The sequence below is a fragment of the Hipposideros armiger genome, unplaced genomic scaffold (assembly GCF_001890085.2).
Source record: "Hipposideros armiger isolate ML-2016 unplaced genomic scaffold, ASM189008v1 scaffold_1426, whole genome shotgun sequence".
NCBI lineage: Eukaryota > Metazoa > Chordata > Mammalia > Chiroptera > Hipposideridae > Hipposideros > Hipposideros armiger.
In genome coordinates, this window is record NW_017732776.1 from 122753 (window position 1) to 136816 (window position 14064).

The 14064-nt window shown below is 33.6% G+C and overlaps 1 pseudogene; it reads left to right on the plus strand.

Annotated features, from left to right (window-relative positions):
• Positions 1-1573: 1573 nt before the first annotated feature.
• LOC109377506 (mitogen-activated protein kinase 14 pseudogene) lies at positions 1574-2240 on the plus strand (annotated as a pseudogene).
• The last annotated feature ends 11824 nt before the right edge of the window (positions 2241-14064 follow it).

Sequence of the window (14064 nt, forward strand, 5' to 3'; positions counted from 1 at the left end):
AGTATAAAATAAACTTTCATTTTTGTGTTATGAAGTTGGTTGTCCCTTGGGGCTTAGAATGAATCATTTAGGAGAGCTCATCATTAACTCCATGGTAATCACTAAAGTAGTCAGTTACTCTGGGAGAGCAGAAAAGCATCTCATAGGGTTATTTATATCCTCATGCTACTGAGGTACAGAGAAAAGAAACTGAGAAATTACATGTACTCATTACTTATTAAAATGATCGCTATAGACCCTAAAGGAGTTAAGTCCCATTCATTGGAAACTATATAATATGATTCAAGCACATGGCTTTACAATGATTTAATGTGACCAAAAGATAAAAGCTAATAGAACCAGATGGCTTAATATAGAAAAACTGTTTATCAAAAGTATCCTTTCTCCCTGGTAAACTTGTATCAGAAGTTGAAGAGCAAATTATTCAAGGCTGAAAATGCTGCAGCCTGGGGAATTTCATCTACATATATTCAAAGAACAATCACATCTGGCTCATTCCCGTCTGTTTTAAAAACTCTACAGATTATCAAAGACAAATATTTAATTCCAGACTACCTTTGCTACTTTCCTTTAAGGTTCTTAAAAAGTATTATGTTTCATTCCAAGAATAATAGTAACAAATCTAGTCTTAATATTTTCCCAACTGTAGAAGGGCAAATTTTCTCCTAGAAATACAGATGACTCTTAGGGAATTAGATTTTCTCCTTCAGGCCGCTAATGTGCCATTCAGTGAGAATGAAATGAGAACCACTAGGAAGGGATACTTTGTTCCAGGCCATGCCACTAAATCATCAGTTCCATATATCAAATAAAGTGTGAAAGTATCTAATTGTCCTAGACCATAATGTCTCAACAGGTAAGGAGTTTTATAACAATTTTGAGAAAGGGCTTTAATTCACCTCTGAATCGGAAGCCTAAACCAAGCAAACCTATGTATGACATGGGAATTTCTCTGCTCCCTCCTTTCCACAGAGATGGTAACAGTGTTTCTCACACAGTTAGTACTTTAAAAGACATGTTGAATGGTGATGGAATGAGCAAAGTCAACACATGAATTAATGACTAGGAAAGGGATATATGTATTTTAAGTCTGTTCTATATGTATTGACAGGAGCATTAGAAAGTTAAGAGAGGGGTGATGCCTTTTTAGGTACATCATCAAAGACACAATCCATGAAAAAAATCATTGATAAGCTAGACTTCATTAAAATTAAAAACTGTTCTGAAAAAGGCAATATTGGAAACCTCAGAGGGCACAGCAGCTACAGTCTGAGTCCCCTGGAGCAGTCCAGAGGCCGCCTGTTTCAGGAGAGGGTGCAGGGCGAGGGTGGCCTGCGCAGCCTTCATCCTCAGAGCACACCCCCGCCCTTAGTGGGACTTGTCCCTCAGCACTAAGGCACCTCTGCCAAGGCATGTCCAGCTGCTGCGGCTGACACAGGACTAGTGGGGGAGTTGGCAGTGTCAGAGCAGCCGCACCCGTGAGGATGGCCAGTGTGGGATCTGCCCCACCTGGAATAGAAGGGGTGCCAGGGAGCAGGCACTGGTGCAGGCTAGTGCAGGCCCCTGCTGGAAGATGTCTCCAGAAAGGCCCATGCTCTACTGGCAGGAGTTGAACAAGACCGTCTGGGAGGTGCCCAAGTGTTACCAGAACCTGCCCCCAGCAGGCTCCAGCACCTATGGCTCCGTGTGTGCTGCTTTTGACACAAAAACTGGTTATGTGTGGCAGTGAAGAAGCCATCCATGCCATTTCAGTCCATTATTCATGCCAAAAGGACCTACAGAGAACTGCGGTTACTTAAACATATGAAACATGAAAATGTAATGGTTCTGCTGGGTGTTTTTACACCTGCACAGTCTCTCAAGGAATTCAATGATAGATATGTATCTTGTGAGCCATCTCATGGGGGTGGATCTAAGCAACATTGTGAAATGTCAGAAGCTTACAGATGGGACCATGTTCAGTTCCTTATTTACCAAATTCTCCGAGGTCTCAAATGTATACATTCGGCCCACATAATTCACAGGGACCTAAAACCTAGTAATCTAGCTGTGAACAAGACTGCGAGCTGAAGTCAGGCAACTACCTGCAGCCTTTGACCCAGATGCCGAAGATAAACCTTTCAAATGTATTTATTGGTACCAACCCCTTGGCTGTCCACTTGCTGGAGAAGTTGCTTGTACTGGATTCAGATAAGAGAATTACTACCCCCCAAGCCCTCACACCTGCCTACTTTACTTAGTACCACCATCCTAGAGATGAACCAGTGGCTGGTCTTTGCCATCCATCCCTTGAAAGCAGAGACCTCCTTGTAGATGAATAGAAAAGCCTAACCTAGGATGAAGTCATTAGCTTGTGCCACCCACCCCTTGGTCAAGAAGAGATGGAACCCTGAGTACCTCGTGTCTATTCTGTTGATTCCACTTCACTGTGAGGGGAAGGCCTTTCATAGGAACTCTCCAAATATTATTCAGTGGCCTCTTGTTGCAAAGACGTCCTCCATGGTGGAAAGAAGGAGGTGTGTGTGTGTGTGTGTGTGTGTGTGTGTGTGTGTGTGTGTGTGTTAGCGTATGTGCATGTGTCTGTCTGTGTGGGAGCGTAAGAGAATATGAGCAAACTATGATCACAGAGACTGTATGTGGAGTGACACATGCTCCATTGCAGCCTCATCTTGTTCTTCTTTGGGAGAGTCAGCTCAGGCAGGCAAGAACTGTCGTCTTGTGTCTTGTTAGGGTTTGTTAAATGAAAAGTAAAAATATCAAATGTCAAAAAAAAGGCAATATCAAGAGAATAAAAAGACAAGCCACAGACTGGGTGAAGATATTTGCAAAACACAAGATTGATGAAGGTACTGTTATGCAAAGTGTACAAAGAGCTCTTAAAAATAAATAATAAGAAACAACCCAATTAAAAAATGGTTCAAAGACCTTAACAGACACCACACCAAAGAAGATATATAGAAGACAAATAAGCATTTGAAAAGATGTTCCACATCATATGTTATCAAGGAAATGCAAATTAAAGCAACCGTGAGACACCATTACACACCTATTAAAATAGCACAAATCTGGAATGCTAGCAACATCAAATCCTGGGCAGGTTGTTGAGCAGGAACTCTTTTTATTGCTGGTGAAAATGCAAAATACTACACCCATAGTTTGGCAGTTTCTCACAAAACTAAATATGCTCTTACCATATGATCCAGCAATCACACTCATTGGTATTTACTCAGAAGAGTGAAAAAGTTATGTCCATACAAAACCCTGTACATGAATGTTTATTGCTCTATTCATAATTGCCCAAATTTGGAAGCATCCAAGACATTCTTCACCAGGTGAATGGATGAATAAACTAAGTACATTGAGACAATAGAATATTATTCAGTACTGAAAAGTAATGAGCTATCAAGCCATGAAAAGACATGGAAGAAACTTTAATGCATGTAACTAAATAAGACAGTCTGAGAAGGCTGCATATGGTATGATTCCAACTTGATGATAGTTGAAAAAGACAAAACTATGGAGACAGTAAAAAATTCAGTTGTTGACGGGTGGAGTGTGGGGGAGAGATAAATAGGCAAAGCACAGAGGATTTTCAAGGCAGTGAAGATACTCTGTTTGACACCATAGTGTTGGATATTTGTCATTATATATTTGTCCAAACCTATAGAATGTATAACACCATGAGTGAGACCTATGTAAACTATAGACTATGGACATTGGGAAATTAGCAATGTAGGTTTATCCTTAGCAAAAAATATTACCATTCTGGTGAGTGATTTTGATAATGGAGGAGGACATGCATGTGTGAGAGCAGGGGTACATGGGAAATCTCTGTACCTCCCTCTCAATTTTGTTGTAAAACTAAAGTCTCTAAAAAAAATAGTCCTTATGAAAAAAAATAAAGTATGGCCTTTAAAAAATAAATTGTGGGGAGCATTGTATTCATGTGAAAAACTAAAAAAAACCTGAACATTTTGCGTTTTTTTGAATTAAATGAACAAAGAGATCTATCCTGAGATTTCTCTAATATTTTTCCAGCAGAACCCAATTAATAGCAGTGGCTATCAAATTTCAAGTTATCAAAGTTCTGCTATGATTATATGTAATAGTGGAAAAGAATTATAATTTGCAAAGGGCTAGCCTAAATCAGTAACATTTTTGAAAATGTGATCCATGGACCATATGAATAATGTATCACTGGGGAGACTTTTGAAAATGCTGACTTTTAGTCCAACCCTACTTCTAGCATACAACATTATTATGGAGTAACATAGAATACCTAAATCATAGCTGCTTGAAAAAAGAAAGATTATTTTACTCATCTTACATGTTTAAAATGGCTCTCATTGGAGGGGAGGTCTCTGTCTCAACTTAACCTGAGGGGAAACAGAGAACTTTCAACCCAGAGTGTCACAGATATCACATCTGGTTTAGAAACTGTCATTGCATCACATAACTTTAAGGGGATTAAAAAGTATAAATCTCCATGTATTTGGAATAGAAGAAAAAGGGATCTTGGTGAATACCATGTCTACAGAATCCAAATCTCTGGGTAAAGAGACCCGAAAATCTTTTTTTTTTTTTTTTTGCATTTTTAAACAAGTTCTGAAAGCATGAGAAAATTTGATAACCATACTTAGCTCTGAGTCAGCTTCCACTATAAAGGTGTTGGGGAAATTTAACCTGAACTGGATCTCTTTATTCATTTAATTTAATAATTTAATTCAAGATGGTTAACTCTGTTTCAGTTTGTCACATGAATATAATGGTCTCCTAACATTCAATGTCCCTATCACTATAAGTAGAACAGACGTTATAATACACCCCTTTCCTAATTCATAACGTTTGGCATATGACATCAATAAAGCATGACACTTAATTTTCCACTCCTCTGATGGACTGTCTAAAAAGATGGAGTAAAAAGTAAATGACAGAGGAAATACATTACTGTTTATGAAGTTCCTAAAAAAGTAAGTTATTACACAATATAGTGTCATTGGGATGGTCTTCTTATTTTTTAATTACCACAGTAAGTTGAGGAGCTCATTTTGAAAATTTTACATTTGTTTATAGAGTTGTCTCTGGAGTTCAAATTAATAAGAAACCAGTGTTTTGTTTTGTATTGGGGGGCATGTCTCTTCAACCTGAATACTAAAACAACCTGAATACTACCAAATATAATAATTTAGTCTCAATAGTAAATAGTGCCCTTTGATAATTTAGTGTCGTCTATAAGACAATACATAAAAGAAAATTGTGAAAACTGTCTTATACTACCAAAATGAGCCTTATGTAAATCTGCCATTATTTAAGATGAATACGAGAAGAAAATATGCTATATGAACAGCTTTATGAAACTCATCAGAGAGGATTGCAAAACTTTGCCATTTGAAGCATTGCTTTCAGTGAAGGGAACAACACATCACACTGATTTTTTTATTGCACCATTTGACAGTCTAGATGGGAGGTTACAAATAAAAGACAGCTTGTTTTAGAGATTACCCATCATTCATATGACAAAAAAATTGTGAGCTCAGCTTTGCAATGCTCAAACACATGCTGATCAGGTTCTGTACCTAACATTGTATCAGAAAATAGAACAGGGTTCTTTCATGGAGTGAAAGAGAGTATGTCCACATCACATATGGGATAATTTCGGTTTGGTTGTCAAAATCAAGTTTCCCTCAATGATTTGACTAATGCTGACAATCAATTGAATAATTCAGATACTATTTAATATAAATGAGGAGAGAATATCAAGTTATCCAATTTAATTGATTTAATTAGCATTGTGATTGTCAATTTTCCACTTCAGTTTATTACTTTGTATGGGCAATTACAACTCAGTGAACACTAATTTCTGAATCTTGAAGATGAAAACACATGTATTAAAAGCGAGAGAGAGAGATTGGCATGTAATATCATTTTTTTACTTAAATTGATAGTCATTTTTATCGTTTTCATTTTTCTTGAGAGTTTTAGTGTGTTATATTCATTCATTGATAGATTTTACTTCCTTATTTTCTAACATAAGCCAGGATGTAGAGAACATTTTAGGAAAAATGTATTTTAAGGGCTGTTTAATACTTTTACCTAAATGAGATAAAATCATAGTCTATGTAATTCTATATCTTATTCATTATATAAAAGCACTTGCAATCAATACACTTATATTTTACTTAGTGTGTAAATATTATTATTTACAAATATGAAGAGAGTATCCACTTAAATGTGTTGATTAGATGATTAATTGAAAATATGTATGCAACATTTTTAGAGAAATTAATGTTATAATTAGTAAGAATATGATAATTTCCAATCTTAAGCAATTACTAGTGCACATTAAATACATGGGTATTAGTGTTTGATTCATAGTTACTTTGAGAATCTGAAGATATTACTTAAATCAATTTTTGCACTATGACCTTGAGATATTTTGAAATAATATTGGAAAATGTTATTTAGTTGCAACAGGTTTTAAATTTCTTTCTTTCCCTACAGTCTCAAAATTTGCAATTAGCGTGTCTCATTTTCATGTTCATGGAAACAATGCTACCTTCTGATGATAGTGCCAGAGAACCAGTTTTAGGATGTGCAGACTGAATGTCAAAGTTAATTTAGGATGAAATGTGAGCAGCCCTCATCAAAGGCATTCTAGCAAATGTTACTGTGATGCAATATCCTCTAGGCAAGCTGTGCATTGGAAAGGAGGTTTGGAAATCCTGAGAGACGCTTCCTTTTGCCTTGCTGAATTCCATTCCTGCTAATGCATGAAACTTTATTATTATATTTTAACTATTTTTCACTAACTAAAGGTCTTGGTACACACCACAAATGAGTGAAAATTTTTGGTAATAAATGTGACTAGACAACCAATAATATTAATCTGAAATTATACTACCAATTGTATACTTAAAGTGTTATTTTTCTTTTGTAGTTGTTAAAGTTTTGTTGTTGTTATTGAATTTATAAAGTTTCTCCTTTTTTCTGTCATCCTCAAACTACATTAGCTGTGTCTCAAATTTCTAATACCTTGAAACTAAAGAGAGAAATAATTAATGAAAAATTTTAACTTATTTTCAGAACCACCTGAGAATATCTTGCAAACATCATGTCACCTTTTTACTAAATTCATCAATGTATATTTCCTAACATAAAAACATTACTTATATAATTATAATAAACTATCAAAATCAGGAAAGTTGACATTAATGCAATACTATTATCCAACGTATAACTTTACTCAAATTTGCCGGATTAGCCCAAAATTTCCCTCTTAGAATTCTTCTGGTCCAAGATCGCACATTGCATTTATTTTTCATGTCTCCTTTGTATGTTTTAATCTGGATTGATTCATCAGTCACTTTTTGTCTTTGAAAAACTTGATATTTTTAAGACCATACCCTATTTGTTTAATGTCCCTCAGTTTTGGTGTGTCTGATGGTTCCTTATCATTTAGTTTGGGATATGCACTTTGGACAGTTATACCATATAAGTGCTCTTTCTTTAGTGCAACATATCAAGAGGCATATATCAGTTCGTCCCATACTGGTGATATAAATTTTGATCACTTGTTTAAATAGCACCCTCCAGCTTGCGTTTTGTAAATGACTGTTATTAATTGTGTAATAAATAAGTAGTGGGAATGGGTAATACTTTATACAATGAAAATATCCTGTCAGTAATCAGAATTGCATCCATTAGTTTTAACATCCCTTTTTTCATAATACATTGTTACAATGATTCTTACATAATGATTGTTCTTTTTACCTTTATCAGTTGACATTCCACTGTAAGGGAAAAAAATATTTCCCTTCTCTCCTATTTTATTTTTATTAGTATATGGAAAACCCAAGAAATCTTACTTTATTTGATGGATTAAAATCCATTACCTCATTATTTATGTTTATACCCAAATTACCCCAGTTTAGTCAATGTAAGCACATTCAATCATTCAAGCTAGCTTTTTTGAATTTTTGACACACCCCCATAATTCATTTTTTGAGAACTTTCATATCTATATCTATCTATCTATCTATATCTGTCTATCTATCTATCTATATAATTTCCCAGGAAAGATACTCCAAACATAGCTATGAATTTTTCTCTTCTAGCCCTGATTTCATCAATTTTTATAAGAAACCATGATTCTGTATATTGGAGAATGGTGTTTAAAAACTAAATTAGTTTGTTAGTATAATTTAAAAACTATTTGAAAAACTTTAAGTTTATGACACTGTAAAAATTGTGGCATGATGTTGCTTAAAAACTCACTTAAGCTTTAGAAATATAAAACATTCAATATTTACTTTTTAAAAAGCAGAAGAGAATCGGTTCCTTTCCTAGCACAATGAGTTTTAGACATGGCTATGTCATTAAAATAATAATAGTTATTTTGCAAATGCATTAACTATTAATGCCACATGGAAGATAGATCCTAATTTTCCAGGTAGATTTGTCACAAAGGGATTATTCAGAGTTAAGAATAAAAAGAAGTTTAAATTATTTAAATAGGCCTAGTCCAAATACCACCAAGAGAATTCCCAAAACTTCAGTCTCAGATAGTCTACACCCTCTTCTTATCTAGGAGTATCCTGCTATTTTCAAACTCAATTCTGTATCATCTAGCTTAGTACATAAAATTCTATATTTATTCATCTGCATTTAATGAATAAACACAGAACAAAAGTAAGAATGGTAAGAAGGGAGAATGATGGAAAAGAATGTAGGAAAATAACAGAAAGAAAATTTGGTCAATATTCAATCCCTGTCAGGAAGTTTTCCAGTTTTGTTTAGGAGATACTATGATAAGCCCAGTTCAGAGTAGACGCTTAGTCACAAAAAGTTGACTTGCCTATTATGTAAGCCTCAAGAGGAAATTGCTCTACAAAACAGATATGACATGTCTAACACAATTTTTGGTCAGGAGGGAAAGTTGGGCACCATAGAGAATAACAAATATGTGGCCCCTCCATGAAGTGTTTGATAATCAAACACTGAATAAGAGGCATTATACTTGAGATAACACTTAATTCTGTTTTTGAAGGATAACTAAAAATGTATCTGGTTGGAAAAAGAGGACAAAGTTCTTACAAACTAAAGCTGTTTTACAATTTAAAAAAAAATGCATGAAGGCATGAAGTCATAAGATAGGCTATAACAGAACAAATGTGTCAGTGGGTCTGTGCTTTCAGGCGATAGGATGCACTGGAAAGCCAAGTTGAATTCAAATTTTAACCTAAGTCACTTATTCAACTGTAAATTTTAATGGGTCTCTTTACTCAAAAACTCTCTTCAATTCTTTTTCCTACTATAGAGAATAGAACATTTTCTAGTCCTGTAAAGTTTAAATATCTGAACTTTTCCTGAGCAGTCAGTACATTCTTTTTAAACATCTTGCCAGAACAGTCATTAGCAGCCAGCACACACTACTTAAAAGTTCTATTTTTTAACTCTTAGAGCTTTCAGGCAAGACAAGCAAGCACATTTTTATGCCTCCAAAATTATTGTAGCCGACAGTTTAACAATGTTTTGCCACTGTATAATGTGGACAACAAAGTTTCTAGCCTCTGGTATTTTTTTCCTAGGCACTGGCTGCCAAAATACTAAGCTAATGATAAGTATTTTAGTTTTGGGTCAAAATACTACTCATTCTCGTACCTGTTTTTGTATTAGCCAGGATACTCTAAATTATGTTAGTATAACGCACAGTTCTCAATGGCTTAACTCAATAGAGTTTATTGCTCACTTATATCACTATCCAAATGAAGGCTTCCACCTCCACTCCAAACATCCCTTCTGAAATTGATGACATAGGGAACTGGATACCTCAATATGGTCTTTCTAAGATTTTGCGTAACTTCTCTTCCAGTATTGTGGGTAAGACAAGGAAAGAAGTAACGGAGGGTTCTGTGCCACCTTTTAAAGTTTAGTTCAAAGTATATACCAATTCCTTTCATACTCCTCTGAGCTCACATTGAACTATTTATGCAGCAAGAGTGTGGGAGAAAACACAGTGTTTAGCTATGTCCAAGGAAAAAGAAACACTATTTGGTGAACAGATAATACTGTCTCTGCCACATAAAGTAAGGGAAAACATACTTTACAATCTGTATATTGCAAAACAACAATGGGAGCACTGTAAAGGATGGATTTGAGATGGGAGAACATAGAAATGCAAAAAAATAAATATTTGTGTATTATACTTATTTAGACAAAAGTGAAATAAAGTTGAAACTTTATTTCACAATGTAGTACAATATAGTAATAGAGAGTAAATACCAGATTTTAGAAGTATTGTGTTAGAAGATAGACTGGAATTGTTGGAATCAAAGATACATTTTCAGATTTCTCACATAGAAGACAAGGTAACTAGTTCTCCAAGACAGTATATAAAACATTTCCTATTTTTTATAAGATACACTTAGATTTGGACCTGTTGAATTTGAATTCCCTGCAAACTGTCTTCATAATGAACTGTCATTGGGGGTATGATTTTGAAATTATGTGATAAAGTGAATCCAAAAAACATTCAATTTGTGAGTCATAAGCATATACATATTAGTTAAAGCCTAATAAATGGACAAAATCTACTGTTTTATTTATTTATTTATTTATCAAATATATTGTTAGCATTGTAGTCTAGATATGGTATAGATACAGAAGATTTAAAAATGCAAGAAAAAGGATCTCCAACATGGAGAATCTCATCTCTATTGTTACAATGAAATTTAAGATACAGCATGGTAAATACAGTAAATACAGCCATTATTATTTCATTAACTCTGGAAAATTTTATATGAGATTATTATTAGTTCTCACTGAGGAATGTAATTATATGCGGGCTTAATTTTTCTTTTATTTTTTTAAGTGTGTCTTCTAAATTAACAACAATGAAATGTGTAAGAAAATAAAGCTACCCAGTAAGGTCTTATTGGAATTATTTGATTGTTATCTGAGTGCTTTTGAATCGCTGTTTAATTTTTTTTGTTTTTTCCTTTGTTTTCTTTTTCATGCAATAGGAACTAAGAGTAAAGATTTTTTTTTCAAAGATAATTCAGTAAAAGGTTTGAAGCAAAGAACTTGAGAAATTCCAGGGTTTATGAATAAGCAAAAGAGATAAGAGAAGGTGAAATCTGCAAAAGTGGTCATTAATTGAGTTTTGAAAGAATCCACTCTAGTGCAACTTGGACTAATAATGGGTTCAGGGTTAAACTAAAAACTAGAAAGAGTTGCAGCCCACTCAGATTACCTGAATTGCTGATAATGGGGAAAAAAGTAGACAAGAGAAGCCAGATGCTGAATGAAGGATATAAATAAATTAATGGTGATAGTATGGGTAATGCATTGCCTACCTGTAACTTTTGTGACAGAATAGTTTCTTAAGAATTATATAACTATATTTTTTGTGAAACAGTTTTAGTTATCATGAAATAGCTAGTGTTTTTATTCAGGTAGTCCTAAATTAATCTTTTTATGATTATTGATTTTGCTGTTAATTCCTCACTTTATAAAATTAAGTTTATAAATTCCTTTATTAATTCAACTCAGTTTCTCCAAAATGAAAGCATTAATCGCAAATGTTGTAGAGTTAGAGATAAAGTTCAGTTCCCTTGGAAGGAATTCAAGTTAAATGAACAGATCTAGTCAAATTAAATTCATAACTGGGAAATCTATGAATTTACTCAAGTGAAAAATGTACCATTTTTTTAATATAATATCCTCACTATTAATTCATTAATGAACACTTAAAATGTTAAGGTTTAAAGGCAAGAAAAATAGTTGATATATTGTAAGGACATCAAATACTTTCAACAATCTATTGGATAAAAATTTTAATTTCTAATCTGTAGCCTTTCATTCTCTTTGTCTTCCTAATGGAAAACTATGATGTATGTCACTGACACTCAGAAACTTATCAGAGCAAAAAAGGCCAAGACACTTTCCCTATCGAATTAATGGCGTGCACTGCACTGACATTGAGACAAGGTGTCTCTCAACAGATTCCTTAGGCTTTCTCCTCCCAACCAGGAGTTGATTTAGCAGATAAAAGCCTGTCACAAAGTGTTAGCAAAAGTGCAATGCACGAGAAGCTCCAAAGAAGAGAACATACACTGAGAGCAATGTGTTAATGTTTCATAAAAATTATTTCCCTTTATTATTAAGAAAGAATTAAATGGTGGAGAATAATTGGGCATTTTCTATAAGAGTAAGACAGGTAGTGAAAAAGTGCATTGCAGTAAGTCTTGATGACTTAGAATGGATTTCTGTGATAAAGAAGGAAATTTTTATATTGTTAAGTTGATTAATACACCAAGTAGAATTCTATTAAATGCCTCAAATATCTCTATACCACCTAGTATTTAACTTTTAATTCTGATTCCTATCATAAATATCCTTAATTATAATTATCTTTCAGAAATATCTATAAGGGTGTCTAATTTACTATTTAAAATCATAAGATTGTTTTCTCTACTTCAATTCATTGAAAAACAAATTTAATTTTAAATAAGGTATACTCAATTGGAAAATTTAGCCACAGAAAGTAAAATACCTCAGGCTTGAAGTATTCATCTTCAAAAAATACATATTTTAGCTTTGTTTGTATTCTGTATATCCACAGGTAAATCTTCCATATGTGTTTCCAACTTCCTAGAATACATTTTTCCCTATAGTAGTTCATTTTAGCCCACTTCAATTTTATCACAGTAATAACTGAGTTTTTACCTGATGTAAAACTATGTATTTTGTGATTTAATATCATAAATACAACTGATTACTATATACTCAAAAGTAGCTTATTAGCACTTAAGTTTGTGCTTTAGGTTATCAAATTATATTGAGAGTATGATGCCAAAGGTCTTTTCATACATTCTAATCTCGGGCATTAATCCATTCCAAAAAAAAAAAATACCCTAGCACAATTTTATGGTCCCTACAAGACTTACTGTATACTCCATATAAAATGTTATAAATTGTTTACTTATACACATCATTTAATTTTAAAATATTTTCATAATTTTGAACAGGAAAGCTACATTTTTTTTCTGCAAAGGACAAAAGAGATATTTATTTTCTACCAGTTACCTTAAAAGGAAGGCTCTCAGAATAAAGAAGCTACAGTTATCAGAGTTGATAAACTATTTTAAACTAGCAAATAGGATCCCAATAAATGTAAAAATTACTGTCCACCGAGAAATGGTATCTGAAAAACATATTTTAAAAATATCAATCAAGCACAAAAATCAACGTTCCCCAATTGCAAACACTCTCTCAAAAATACATAAGGGACACACCCACGTTGTTCATTTCTCACCAACATTATTTATTGTAATTATACAAAGGGTTATACATGGAGACACACTTTTGTTCTCTTTAAACGTAGACTAATCCATACCCCTTTTTATTCATGCTGACCTATCTTTGGTAACCTTGTAGCAAGAGTCTGGGTGGAGACTCTTCTATGTGGAGAATAATTTACAAAGAGTCATGCTAGTTTTAAATAATTTCTCCAAACCTGACACCTGATCTTTGCTTCTGGAGTCTTATGGAGACATTGGAGTCAGTAGAGCAAAAGGCACATTTGACCAACAAAACTGAAGCACATAGACCTAGATGGGAAAATGAAGACCATTTACCATGTGCTATCAATATGTATCTGTAATTTTCACTGAATGGATGTTATATTTATCATATTGAAAACTATTGGTTATATGCATGTGGAAATTCGTATAACATAAGTTTATGAGTTAGATGCCATGAGTTCACACAGTTGTTCTGTCATTTGATAATTGTGTGGCCTTGGAAAATGTATTTATTCTCTTTGTGCCTGCTACTCAATTTTTAAAATATAAATTACAATAGTACCTAATTCATTGAGTTCTTTTAAAGATTAAGTGAGATAGTACAATTAGACTGTTTAGAATATGACAAAGCTCAGAATAAGTATACACCAAATACTGTTATATAATTTACATTACTTGTCATTATGGTTACAGAACAGAATATTGCCTTAATGGTGATACCTTCATTTGCTCTGACACTACTGTTTGACAAAAAAAAAAA